Raw genomic sequence first — 13,271 nt, 5'->3', positions numbered from 1 at the left:
ACAAGCAGCGAAACAAACAGATTTTAGGTGGAGTATAAACACTGGGTTTAATAGGCGAATAGTTCCCTTCACATGGCTTTCCAAGCACTGCCAGAAATTTGTCAAAGAGCCTCGTGCATTTTTCATCAGCCACTTCTTGGATGTCATTTAAACAAACCTCTGTCTTTAGCACATAAATCCTTTAGATGGCTATCATAACAAACTGTAGAAGCAATGTGAAGTTTAGAAAAGTGTCACGAAGCACATGGTAAGAGGACAGATGTAAATTTTCCAGTGAAAAATGCTCAGACATTTTCCTTAGGTGACGCAATTATAGCACACGACATAGACTAGGAAATTCTATATGCTGTATATATTTACTAGATAGGAAATTGTAAATTATATATCACACATTGCGTTCACATGCATATACAGTACATATATCTACGATTGTTCCTAGCACTTGCTGAATTATAAAGACGTTTCCATTTGCGGAAGACAATCTCTAGAGCTTCAACAAGCTTTGTTTCTGTGTCCTAGTAGTGCCTTCTAAGGTTCACTTGTTGCATGTTTTTGCATTATACATTCATGTTCTTTTAAAAGCAATGACAAATCAAGAGAGTACTGTGCCAATTTCTCGAGTCACCTCTCATTTCCTTATGTTTTGCTTCCAAGGAGCCAGAGTTTCTGTTAATTTCTTTAAAGGGGTCTTGAGCAATTGTTTCCCAAAGTTTAGTTTTAGGACATCGGCCGCTCATTTACTCATCTTCAGTCCAGTCCTTGTACCTGACCATTTTTAGAGGAATATTTTGTTTAAGATACTTAGCACTAGGGCTGGGCTATATCATACCGTTCAAGGTAATACCGGTGTAATTTTGGGCAACGACAGGAAAATGAAATATCGCGATAGAATATGGGAAAACACGCATGCGCAGTGTCTATGTTTACATACGCACATGGCGGCGACGCAGAAGGAGAAGGGCGAAAGCGGATCGTTAAATGAAACGGATGAACCAGAATTGGTTTGTAAAAATGCTGCAACTTCAGTGGTGTGGAGCTGGTTTAGCTTTCGTCCGTCAGATACACAACAGAGCACTATTTCTGGTAGCGCATGCTAGCGGGCCGTCGTTATTACCGTGTTGTTTGGAAAATACGGCGCACTTAAAATCAATCCTTTGATTTTTCTGAAAGTCGACAGAGCCCCTTATAATCCCGTGTGCCTTATGTATGAACTCTGGTTGTGTTTACTTACCTGGAAACGATTTTATGTGCACGGCGCTCGAAAATCTGTCAAATGTTTTAGTACGACTTTGCTAAGCTACGAAGCTGCACCGCTTGATGGATTGTCGGAGCATTATGGCATTAGGCAGGCACCTCGCGGAGTGATACGTACTGTGCTTCAACATAATATTACCGTATTGTGTGTGTATAACCTCTTTTTAAGTTTTGTGGATATTATAAATGGTTATGCTGAGGATATGTCGGCCAGTTTCCACTGGAAATGCCTTTTGGTTAAACTGTCAGCGAGGAATTTGCACTGTTACATTTTTATATAACTTTAATGCACATAAAAAAACAGCTGCTTGTTTAAGTGAAAATACACTGATGGGTTTTTTTGCACTAATAAAGTTGTGGAGTTGTAAAGTATTTTGTCTCGTGTCAATCATATCGTCAGTTATATCGTTATCGCAAATTTTCAAATGTATATCGTGATAAATATTTTTGGTCATATCGCCCTGCTCTACTTAGCACTCCCTGTAGCATAAAAAACTGTTAAGCATTAAAAAAAGTCACCTAACTCAAGGGGCGAACCAGTATTTTGTCTACATGTAAAAGTCATCTTGGCAAAGAACCTAAACTTTAGATGGCTGTATGTCTCCAGCCATGTATGAAACACGGTGGAGGCTCTCTCATGTTGGGCTGCATTTTCGTTTAAAGGATTTTGTTAAAGTTAATGGAATTATAAATGCAGAGTAAAGACTGCTTAAAAACATTACAAGAAAGCTGCCTAAGAGAGTTTAGAGTCTTTCAAGCTTGTTGGAATAGTTTAAACTTGCGTATATTTTGCCTTATACATGAGGGGTGGCTCAATACTTGCATTGCACAGTATTATAAATAAATAAAACTGAAAAGAGGCTGAACATCAAACACAGAACACAATAGTTGTGTGTTTCACTGAGAGTGGCTCAGTAAGCACACACAAACTCCTTTTGTTTATGAAGCTCCTGTTATTATTTAATAATCTTGCTTGAGTTTGAATTAACAGTGAGAAGAAAACTGTATGAGCGGTTTCACTGCAGCACTGAAAGCAATGATTACTTTCACCTTAGGCCTTCAATTAAAAGCCTCTTCCAGACATGCACCTCATTATGCAAATGAACCGGTAATTTTATTTGTACTTTTTGGTTCAAGTCACTTTTCTGCAGAAGTCAAGATGACAATCTAAGGAGGTCAAACATCCTGTTAGATCAGTCTGTGGACATGTTGTTTATTATTACACACGGTTATACTTAGCTTCCCATCAATTTGCTCTCCTCAACAGCTTAAAGTATGAACAAACATTCAGATTACTCAAAATGCAGTCGCTGTGCTTAACTCTTTACTACCGTGTGATTTTTACAGCTAAAAGCTGATTAGATTTCATGCTGCACACAGTGTGAAATGTTTTCTGCTCAGCAACTGAGAGCATATTGGTTGCCATGTTGAGGAGTTGGAGTTGCAGAGATCGGATATTAACCTAATAGCTTACTCTGGCTGCTCTGTTTGTTCTTTAATGAAAAATAATTTGGTGACGATTTTTGATGAATGTGTAGTCCATTTCATTTTCTGCGGCAAATTGAAATTTCTGCCTTCCTCACAGTCAAAGGCACCCAGCATTGTGTCGTTGAAGTGTTTTTAATGTGAACTAGAAGCAGCTGTCTGGTTGATATTAGGAGTAATATAATACAACCGTGCATCTGTGTTAGAGTGTACAGTAGACGGTCAGCCTAATATCAGTGAGGTCAAATTATAAACATTCATGTGGGATGACATGAATTCATCATCTCCTGTCAATCCTTTGTGTGTTAATAGACAATATGAGTCCAGCACGGGGCTGGCAGACTCCACCGCTAACAAGAAGAACAAATAAATGAAAGGGTAATACGTTTTGTAAAGTGCCAGGGACTTCTTGTCCTTGTCCGTCCTCACTGTTGCATAAGGCAAAAAATTTAAAATCATCTGTTACCACCATGGCTCTGTGATTCATGTAGTCTCGAAGCCAGTTAGATGCACAGGGCATCAAAAACAAATTGCTTTATGGTTAGAATTGTAAAAAAGTAAAAGTGGCAGCATCTTTGCTGAATTCAGCCATGTTTGACCTGAAAATGAGAACGGGACCAATACATGTGGCAGACTCAAATCATTAGCTTTTCACACACCATTAGCAGCACATGTTTCATATTGTTATGTTTGGCTTGACTTGAAGCATTAGATGGCGTCTCAAGCTGTGGAAGAGTGTCGGCTGTGAGTCACAGCAATGCTGGCTGAAAAAGCAAAGTGTAAGTGCATGTTTGGATAAAATGACTCTGCTCTGCCTTGCTTTAGGGTCATGGAAAAACAAGAAGCTTTTCTTTCACGCAGGTGTTTGCTGCTTTTAGTGCCTACAGGTGAAAATGGGGTCAAAGTTTAAAAAAAAATGTTGAAATTATTTTTAAAGCTGTGAGCAAAAACATGATAATCACAACCTGCAACATCGGAGAGAACCACGTTCTCTTTCTTGTCGTTTTTGCCTCTCACCAATCTCTTCTAACAGTACAGCCTTTTTCAAATACCAGTTGCCAAACGTTATGTGTGAATTGCTGCTTTGTATGCATGTGTGTCTGCAGGAATACACAGACTTGTATTTGCAGAGGAGCAATAATCAGCTGCCACTCTAGAGACTCTCAGCTATGCTGATTTTAATGACCAAAGCATCCACCATATCTTAGCAACTAAGTCCAACTAAGTACGCAGCTTTGGTGAGAGCAGTGTAGCGGCACAACTTTGAAACTAAGAACAAAGGAACCACGCAGTCCTTTGCACCATTATGTTGAACAGATGAAAAAAGTAAAAAATTAAAAATTACATAGGTGGCACACCAAGACTGGATGTTTTTTATGTATTCAGGAGAGTCTTTGGATTAAAATTGCCTAAGCTTTGTTAATAAATGCATAAATGTTTTTGTTTTTTTTACTTCTGTAACCATTTTGTCTTTTTAAACTCCTTCAAAAACTCAATTTATATTGTTGAGATGATTTGATAGAATAACCTGGGCACGAATCAGATATCCACATTCACTTGTCTCTATCATGTGGCTCTACAGCTAATCAGCCAGTCCTCGGCTGCCTTCTTACACCTGCATGAGCATAACCTCTGCATGTGAAGGACATGCATTTTATGGTGAACAGACATTTCTTTGAAAATGTCAAAAACACTCATGTGGAGAGACATTGTTTTCATTTTTGAATGATTTATTTTTATTTTTATAATGAACCTGTATTATATAACATTGGGCAGATGGATGACTGCAGTGTTATAGATTCCTGGTCTGAAACTTAATCCCTACAGTTTTTCATGTCACAGCAGCACAAATTATGCTGTGTAATAGCTATGAGCTATTAGCTGAGGTTGAATGGTTTCCTACCATTGGTCCATGCTAATAAAATCTACTAATTAGCCTGCACAATGGCGGAAGGGGAGAAGTGCTCTCCGTTTGTGTCTGATGTGCGCAGAGAGACCAAGACCTAATTTTTTCCTTGTTAAAGACAGTCGTCCATCATTCTCCAAGGCAAAGCGAGCGATATTCTCTGACTCACTAAGCAGAAAAATCCTCCCGCTCACCTTCTCTCTCTCTCTCTCTGCCAGGATTTTACTCTCTTTGGCTGCCTCTCACTCTTTGGCCCTCAGGGAGCTGGCTTCTGACAGCATCACACAGAAAAAATAAAATTGAAAAGTCAAAGTGTATGTGAAATGTTTTGGTGCCTGTGCAGCTTTGTCTTTGTCTGCTTGCCTTCCTCCCTTCCTCCATTGTTCTCTACCGCTCTCAGGATGCCGCCCTCTTTGTCTTTACCTCCTATTTCAATTTCACCCACGTTCTACTGTGAAGACAGTAAAGAGAGTGATGTTTCAGGTTATTTATTCCATTCATGCCTGCGTGGGTCTTTCTGATGGATTGTAGTACATGAATCTATTGGGAGAAAAAGAAGGATGAAAAACAAAAAAACCTCATAAATAGTTGAGAGAGCTTCTAGCACCACTCCTGGCATGACTCATTTTGTTTATACTGCAGTGTTAGCAGAAACCGAACGTAAGTTCCAATGAATGGTGATAGTATTGAGTTCAAGTCTTTATATTTTAACCGCTTCCACGCTACAATACTAGTCCGTGTCCCCGTTTTCGAAGGTTGCAGAGAGTGGACATTCATCGAAGAGGTCATCCGGCACTATCACTAAAGTGGATGCAGCATTTTGGTTGCTTCAAATTAAGTTGTGTTGGAGTTTTGAGATTTTAAAGCCGGTTAAGCAACACCAGTTCTTACAGAGTCATTGTTATACAACTGTTGTTTACTCTCAATTTTCTTTTTAAATTATGCTAAATAAGTAAAAAGGTCAATATTTGCTGATGTGTTTTGATGTGTGTGACTTGGTGTTGAATCGAAGAAGACGTGAGGTATCCAGAGAGATGCATTTCTTTCATTTTTCCTCATGTTTTCAGGTTTGTCACTAAATAATTGTAATTTGTACTTTTTAGTCATATAGAAAATTAGGCTGGTGTTTATGCAGTTCATGAAAATGGTGCTGAATGGTATACTGCACAACTTTACTATCACTATTCCTTGCAGTATAGAAGTATGTTACTCAAAATATTTGTATTGAGTGATTGTGGATACAGTTTACGAACATATAGAAGTATTTTGGTTCGTTTTTTTCCCTTTGTTTTTGTTGCTGTGGCAAGAAACAATCAGAAGAGCTCCACATGTCTGAATCGTTCAGAGGTTCATGATTTCGGATCTTGATTTTTAAATGTTCGTCTTTCATGAACGTTACTAATGTTGCTAATTAACCACAGTTAGTGAAACTGATTCTTAATAGGTACTGCATACATAAAGGTCCTACTTAAAAGTTGTTGTGGACTCCTTCAGCAGCTGCAGAGCGTGTAAAAGGTGAAAAAAGCTATGTTCTGGGGTTTAGAGTCACCACCAAAGATAAGACACAAACATTATTACTTAATTTGAATACTTCCATTCGTACAACAGGTACTTCTTTGGGTAGAGTGTTACTTTCAACGGGTAGTTTTGTTTTGTCTGCTAGCAGCAGTGACATGCAGCGGTAACATTTAACTAGCTTGTGGCTATTCACTACCTGGACTTTCATAACAGTAACCCTTCTATACTACAATACAATATACAATACAAGAAGTAATAGATAAAGGAGTTCTTAAAAAAAAACTTTATTGGATTTATAAAAACAGGCTAGTAAATATCCTGGCTTAAAAAAATAACTTCTTTGTTATAAACTTTATTGATGCATTTATGTTATTTGTGGTCAGTGCAGCTGTGTGGTCTTTTTTTGTATGATTTGGATTGAATTTGATGAATGTTTATTGGTATCTTTTTGGGCTTCTGGATGTGTCCAGGTTATTGAAGACTCCTCCTGTTGGTGGAATTTTACTGTTGGAATTTTCCACTTTCACCCTAGGTTTGGATGAACACCATATTTGGAAGGCCCCAATTAGTGGAACACCAATAGAAAAGATTCGGAGGGTTGATAGATGAAGGCCTGCATACCAAAACATGCTCACCGTGCCATGAGAATAAAGCCATTGGAGTTTGTTGGTATTTTAGTTTATTTCACACTCTACATCTTGATAGTTATAAATACACCATCCAGATACTTTTAGTGTACTTCATGTAGCTAAATTTATGCACATAATAGAAAGTCTAAGTCCAGAGAAATGGGATTCTAGACACAACAAAAGTCTTAATGCCATGGTGACAAGTTTCTAGTCCTAGCAGACTCATGTCTGTAACATTAAGTCATGTTATTTTCAGAAACTGGAAACGGGGGATTTAGTAACTTCCAGGAGCCTCAACTGGAAACCTTACATTGACATAAAGACATAATCCCCATAAAACTGAAAAATGTAATTTTTATGCTCTGATTTGTTTGAAAAAAATTTCTGTGAAATGCATAAATTTGTAAATGTAGGAGATATCAGCCAACTAGCTCCTGACGGCACCTTCCAAACTGCATTACAGACAGTAGACTGGTGTGAGCTATTATAATGAAATGGTGATGTATGAAAGGTGAAGTGTAACTTTAGTTTTAATGTTTGTCAAGCTTTCTATCCCCCAGTCTTCAGTCTGGTTTTCCTACTTTAGTCCTGTGAGAAAACAAACTATCCTGCATGACACAGCTGCACACAAACACGGGGGGAGGGATTTCTCGGAGTCCTCCTTTGGTCGTTTTGAGAGCTGATGTTATTTAATGTCCCTTCAGAGTCACTCTCAGCATAGTTGCAATCGGGGGCCAAATGAGAATTATCATCTCAGTGCCCTGACAGGTGCTGCTCATGGCAGCAAAGCCGTCAACAGCGTGTCCCACAGAGAGCTGCGCGTCAGCCTTTGGGTTGGGTCGATTTCCTGAGGCGGGGACATATGCCGTTAGTACTTGAACTGTCATTCTCTTCACCTCCAGACCAGTTTATGTGAGGCATTTTGGTGTAAGCTTGTATGTGTAGATAATGGCGTATTATTTTCAGATTAGGCTATTTCAGGTAACACGGATAATGTCATTTCCCCGGCCAGATCCCATCCTGTGATACCTGCGGGAGTGTGTGCGGTTGGCAGTGTTGTTGTTTTAATCAGCACCCCTGTGTGCTTCCCCTGTAAAGCCGTCATTTGTTGAGTGATGGTCGGCACAGCTGTTACTGTTTATACCATTTAAATCCTGTGACAGGCAGGGGAGAGATTAGCAGCTTCTTACCTGTTGCTTTAATCAAAGGAATGATTACCGCATGGCTGGATGTTACTTAGAATAGCACCTACTAAAAATATACTCGTGTGTGCATGTGTGTGTCCGCACAGATGCACAGAAAGAAGAGATGTAGCAAGAAACATCTATTTTTTGTTTGATATTGTGTATTCATGACTGAACTCTTTTAGCTGTGCTGCTGGTTGGAGTTTCCATGGTAGCACAATTGAGTTCCAGTTTGTTAGCTTTGTCTGCTAAAGTGTAAAATATCTGTGTCCACTTAGCAGCATCATCACTTATTTTCTTCTACTTATTATTATCCCTAGTAACAGCAGCAGTAGTATTTTACAGGTTTCCTATGTCGGTTCATTCTTACGTCGATGGATAAAAGAGGCCTGGTGAAAAAGCAGGACCCAAGTATTGTTAGCCTGTTCTCTTTATAGGGCTCTTACTAAATTACCTAGCAGAACATGAATATTGGTGTCTGTACGTGTGTCATGGCTTTTTTGATACACAGTGTATCTGCTGATGCTCTACCCTGGCTGAAGAGGCCTGTGAACAGCTCTTGTCCAGTGAGTCCACTTGACATGTGGAATATTTGATCTACATAGGCCTCTCCCACAGTTGCAGCTTATCTACATGAAGAGGGGGAGAGAGGGATCAGAGGCAGATGACTCAAAATAGATGGTGCCAGATCAATACCAAGCTCTGTATTAACTTCATTACATGGGCCTGTTTTTTGCAAGGCCCAACTGATGCTGGGATTTTTTGGAGGTGATTTTCTTTGGTAGTAAAAATGTTGTATATATGTAGAGTGAGGTCAATAATTAGTTGCACAACACACAATTTTTGCACTTGTACTTCCAAGTACTTGACTCAAGTGCAGCATTTCAGCTTTAATGTTGTTGTTTTTTGGTCGCTTTTTTTTTGTTTGTTTTTTGCTTACAAACATTTTTAATTAACAAGTTAGGAATTAGGAATTGACAAGGATGCCCCCTGGGCGCCTCCTGGGTGAGGTGTTCCAGGCATGTCCCACCGGGAGGAGGCCCCGGGGCAGACCCAGGACACGCTGGAGAGATTATATCTCTCGGCTGGCCTGGGAACGCCTTGGTGTTCCCCCGGATAAGCTGGAGGAGGTGGCTGGGGAGAGGGAGGTCTGGGCCTCTTTGCTTAGGCTGCTGCCCCCGCGACCCGGCCCCGGACAAAGCGGATGAAGATGGATGGATGGATGGAAGTTAGGAATTAATCAAAAGTTGGATTGACGAGCAGTTTCGTGGCCAAGTCAAGCCTGTTCCCTCATTATTTCATGACAAATGATGCGGGCATAATATCTGAAGTTATAGTTTTTTTACTATAATGTTAAAAACGGTGTGCTGAGAGACGTCAGTGCAAACCAAACAAGCAAACCTATGGGAGAAGTCGCAAAAACATTAGGTGTGGTGCAAAAAGAATGAACGCACCGAGCAGCTCAGCAGCACCAAAAGGCCTGAAAAACCACAGAAGACAACTCGAGTGTGTGACGACAGTTTGATTGTTGAGAGAAACAACTTTACAACATCTAACCAAGTCAACACTTTCAAGGATGTAGGCGTATCCCTGTCAAAGTCTACAATCAAGAGATACTTTTATGTAAATACAAAGCATGTACAATGTAAATACAGCAGGTTCATAAGGTTCAAACCACTGGTTATACTTGAAAACAGGAAGGTCGGATTATACGGCACGGTTTGGACAGATGAAACCAAGATTAACTTTCAGAATGATGGAAAAGGAAAAGTACGGAGAAGGGAACAAACATGATCTGAAGCATACCGTATCATCTGTCAGACATGACGGAGGTAACGTTATGGCATGGATATGTATAACTGCCAGTGGCATTAAGTCACTAATGTTTATTGATGATGTGCACCAGGATGGATTGTACTACACTTGCTACACTCTCTCCTCAGATTCAGCCAAATGCTGCAAAATTAATCAGACAGCGCTTCACAGATGGATAGATAATGACCCAAAGCATACTGCTCGAGAGTTTAAATAAATAAAATATTCTTCAGTGGCCATGCCAGTCACCTCGTCTTGGCTCAGCATCTTTTCAGTTATTGTATGCAAACTGAAAGCAGACAAGCAGCAACTGAGGGTGGCTGCCGTAAAGCCTCATAATCTTAAAGGAGGAAATGCAGCATTTTGACATGTCTACTGGTTCTAGACTTCAGGCAGTCATTGACTGCAAAGGACCTCTATCCAAATATAAAAACGGTCCATATACTGACATTGTGTTAGTTTCTCTAATTAATTTGGACAACAACTGCAGTATGTTTAAAGCTGGAACTCACGAGAGGAACCTGTCACAAAATATATTTCTTATTGGGCTTTCAAAAATCTCCACATTAACAAGCAATCATAATCCCAGATGGAAATACCACCTTAAGAGCAGCAACTTTCCCTCACTTTACTTGTTGAAATCTAGCTTCTGCTGTCTACACTTATCTGGCAAAGTTTATCTTGCAAAGTGATTGTATAAAGAAACCATTACTGGCCTGTTCCTGTTCTAGCGATGTGATGGTGATGTGAGAGACACAAGCAGAATCATGGTCACTCCTAAGTACAGGAAATGATGAGGAATTTTTCTTGTCTTCAGGCCTGAGGTACCAGATGCCTTGCCAAAAGGGGGATTATCTTCTCCTTTCCATCTATAGTTTGGTTCTTGTTTCACTCATCCGCGTTGCCTCTCTGTCTGCACCTTTTGACCCAATCTGTGTTTTACATTTACGTTTTAAGCTTTTAGCAGACTCTGTTTTATTTTCACTGACATACCTGCCTCTCAGAAGCTGCTGCAGAGCAGATGTGGAGGTGGTGCCGTTTGTCTAATTTGCCAGCTCATTTCCACCAATCTCTCTGACAGAGGCAGCCTTTCTTACGGGAAGCGCCTTCCATTAAAAGTTTATTTAGCAGAAGCCAGAGGAATGATTAAAATTCTGCACTTGCCAAATAGGATGAGGAACATTACTGGGGAGCTGGTGATTACACCCCAGTGTGTGCGTTGTGTATGTGTGAACAGGAACATGCTCGTGTACATCTTTTTTTTTTTTTCTGTCAGTGTCTTTCCTAAAGGCATCACAATCATCTGTAATATGACTATAAGTGTATGAGAGGAAGCTGAATAATGAAGTTAGCACGTATCTGCAAATTGGACTAAATTTCTTTTCTCTCCCCCTCCCGTTTGCTTTTCCCCCCTCTCTTTCTAGAGTGGTCCACTGCTATCTTCCAGTGTTTCCCCTCCCCTCAGTTTTCTGTCTCCCTGTCTGTCACCTGGTAAGTACTCTCAGATTCACCTCCCACATATACAATACAGAGGCTTTCAGTGTTTTTCATTCCTTTATGTAATCATCAGCTCCCTTGCTAGCTTGAACTACAAATTGGTTTAACCTTTGCAAAACAGAGCATCATTTCTGTAAAGAATGTACATATTTATGGCACATGACAGCATGGTAGGTATACAGTATACATACTTATGTTGAGTACAGTTAGTAGTCATTTGTCTTTTCAATTCAGCAAAGTGTGTTAGACAGTGCAGGATTAGCCTAACAGACAAGACTTAATGTTGTGAGTTAACTGAGCCAGAAATCTGTGTGAATAATGACTCAGTCAATGAAACGTGAGGAAATTATGTGCCGGAATAGGGAAAAACATCAAGTTATTAAGTGATATTTCACACAGTTCTGCTAAAAAGTTTAACAGATTTTAAAGTGTGACAGATCAAAGAGACATACACTCGGTAATTTTGAATTTAGCGTGTACCCCAAAGAAAAAGCAACACAGTGCAGCAGCAAACTGAAACAATCTTTCAAAAGTGGATAAAAACACCAACATTTGCTTTTTTTGTCTTTGTCTAGGCATTATTGTGAAAAATCCAACTTTCGAAATTTCCAGTTTACCATCATTTCCATCCAGGAAAACATAATTTCAACCACTGGATACATTTCAGAGGTTTTACTCTCTTTTTAATCCTTTTGACAAGAAGTGAGTGAAATTTATAACTTAAAACATCTTCAGAGCTTCTTTGTTTCAAGTAAAACTCGGACTCGGATGTTTAACATTCATCCTGTGATCATTTATAGTCGTTTGATGAATTTCAGTTAGCTCCTTTACCGTTAGCTCATCTCTCTCACGCTGTCAGATCCTGTCATCAATATTTTTCACAGGCTAACACAGTGAGACAGTAATTTACTGTTAACATACACCAGCAGTCACTTTAGAATCACCAGTTAACCTGACAAACGTGTCTTTGGACAAGTTTAGACCTAGAACCGTTTTGCTCCATTGACTAACTGCTATTTATTGTATTGGCCAACCTGTATAAATAATCTAACAATACTATTTTTTGCCCTCACCTAACACCCCAAGCACATCTAACACTGCACCCACAGACACTTTTTTTTGTTTTGTTTTGTTTTGCACAAATGAAAACCCACTGAATGCATCAGGGGGTATCTGGAGTTCAGTATCTTGCCTAAGAACATTTCAGCTCAGGGTTGAACCACTGACCTTCTGAATAGGAGGCAACCCACTCTAAATCCTGAGCCAGCATGAACAACAAACCTTCTGGGGGCCATAGGAGAGAAATGGGTAATCAGTGAGGAGAGTTAGTGGTGCATCGACGAGATGTAACTGGAAAAAAATAATTACTTGTACTTCCATGCCCCAGACCTACTTAAAAAAAGAAACTCCAGAGTTACAATGTTGACTTCCACATAGTTTAAAAATCATACATCTTTGACTAACATAAAAAAGGACAAGTTTAGTTTATCTGAATTATTATTATTTTTGCCTTTGTTGATGGCCGTATTGAAAATGGCTCCACATTTTCAGATAATTTTTAAAAATTAATTATAAGACTGTGTATTTTTTTGCAAATACCAATTTTACTCAATTATACTATTTGTGTCCATTTGAACAATTTCCCTGAAAGGTGAAGTTACCAGCTGTGCTAACAAAATATCAACTGGTTAATTGTTATACCTTCTGTTGCTTGACTGGGTGCTGCACTGTGGCTGCTCAATGCCCCTAAAACTTAGGGTGAAATCTTATTCTTACAGCTTTAAATCATTATAAGTGCATAGATTAGAGTGTATTACATCGATATATGTTTAATTACGGTGAAAACATAATTACAGTCTTTTAAATAAAGATAATGACGGTGTTAGTACCCACCCAGACAACGCAGTCATCAAGTTTGCAGATGATACCACCGTGGTGGGGCTCATCTCTGGGGGAGATGAGACAGCGTACAGAGCTGAAGTT

The 13,271-nt window shown here is 39.4% G+C and overlaps 1 protein-coding gene across 7 annotated transcripts in view; it reads left to right on the top strand.

Annotated features, from left to right (window-relative positions):
• Positions 1 to 13,271, top strand: part of LOC102302487 (1-phosphatidylinositol 4,5-bisphosphate phosphodiesterase beta-4) — a 69,239-nt gene that overhangs the window by 9,426 nt on the left and 46,542 nt on the right. For 5 of the 7 annotated variants that reach the window (XM_014332217.2, XM_014332213.2, XM_014332214.2 and 2 more), the window contains one exon: positions 11,216 to 11,282. The exons of the other annotated variants lie outside the window; for them this stretch is intronic. The gene's annotated coding sequence lies outside the window, so the exon portion shown is untranslated. The remainder of the gene's footprint in view (positions 1 to 11,215; positions 11,283 to 13,271) is intronic. 7 annotated transcript variants of the gene reach the window in all.

Source organism: Haplochromis burtoni, unplaced genomic scaffold (assembly GCF_018398535.1).
Source record: "Haplochromis burtoni strain Fernald_Lab_line unplaced genomic scaffold, NCSU_Asbu1 Contig_28, whole genome shotgun sequence".
Taxonomy (NCBI): domain Eukaryota; kingdom Metazoa; phylum Chordata; class Actinopteri; order Cichliformes; family Cichlidae; genus Haplochromis; species Haplochromis burtoni.
The sequence above is the reverse complement of the archived record's forward strand: the minus strand, read 5'-3'. Positions and strand labels throughout refer to the sequence as shown.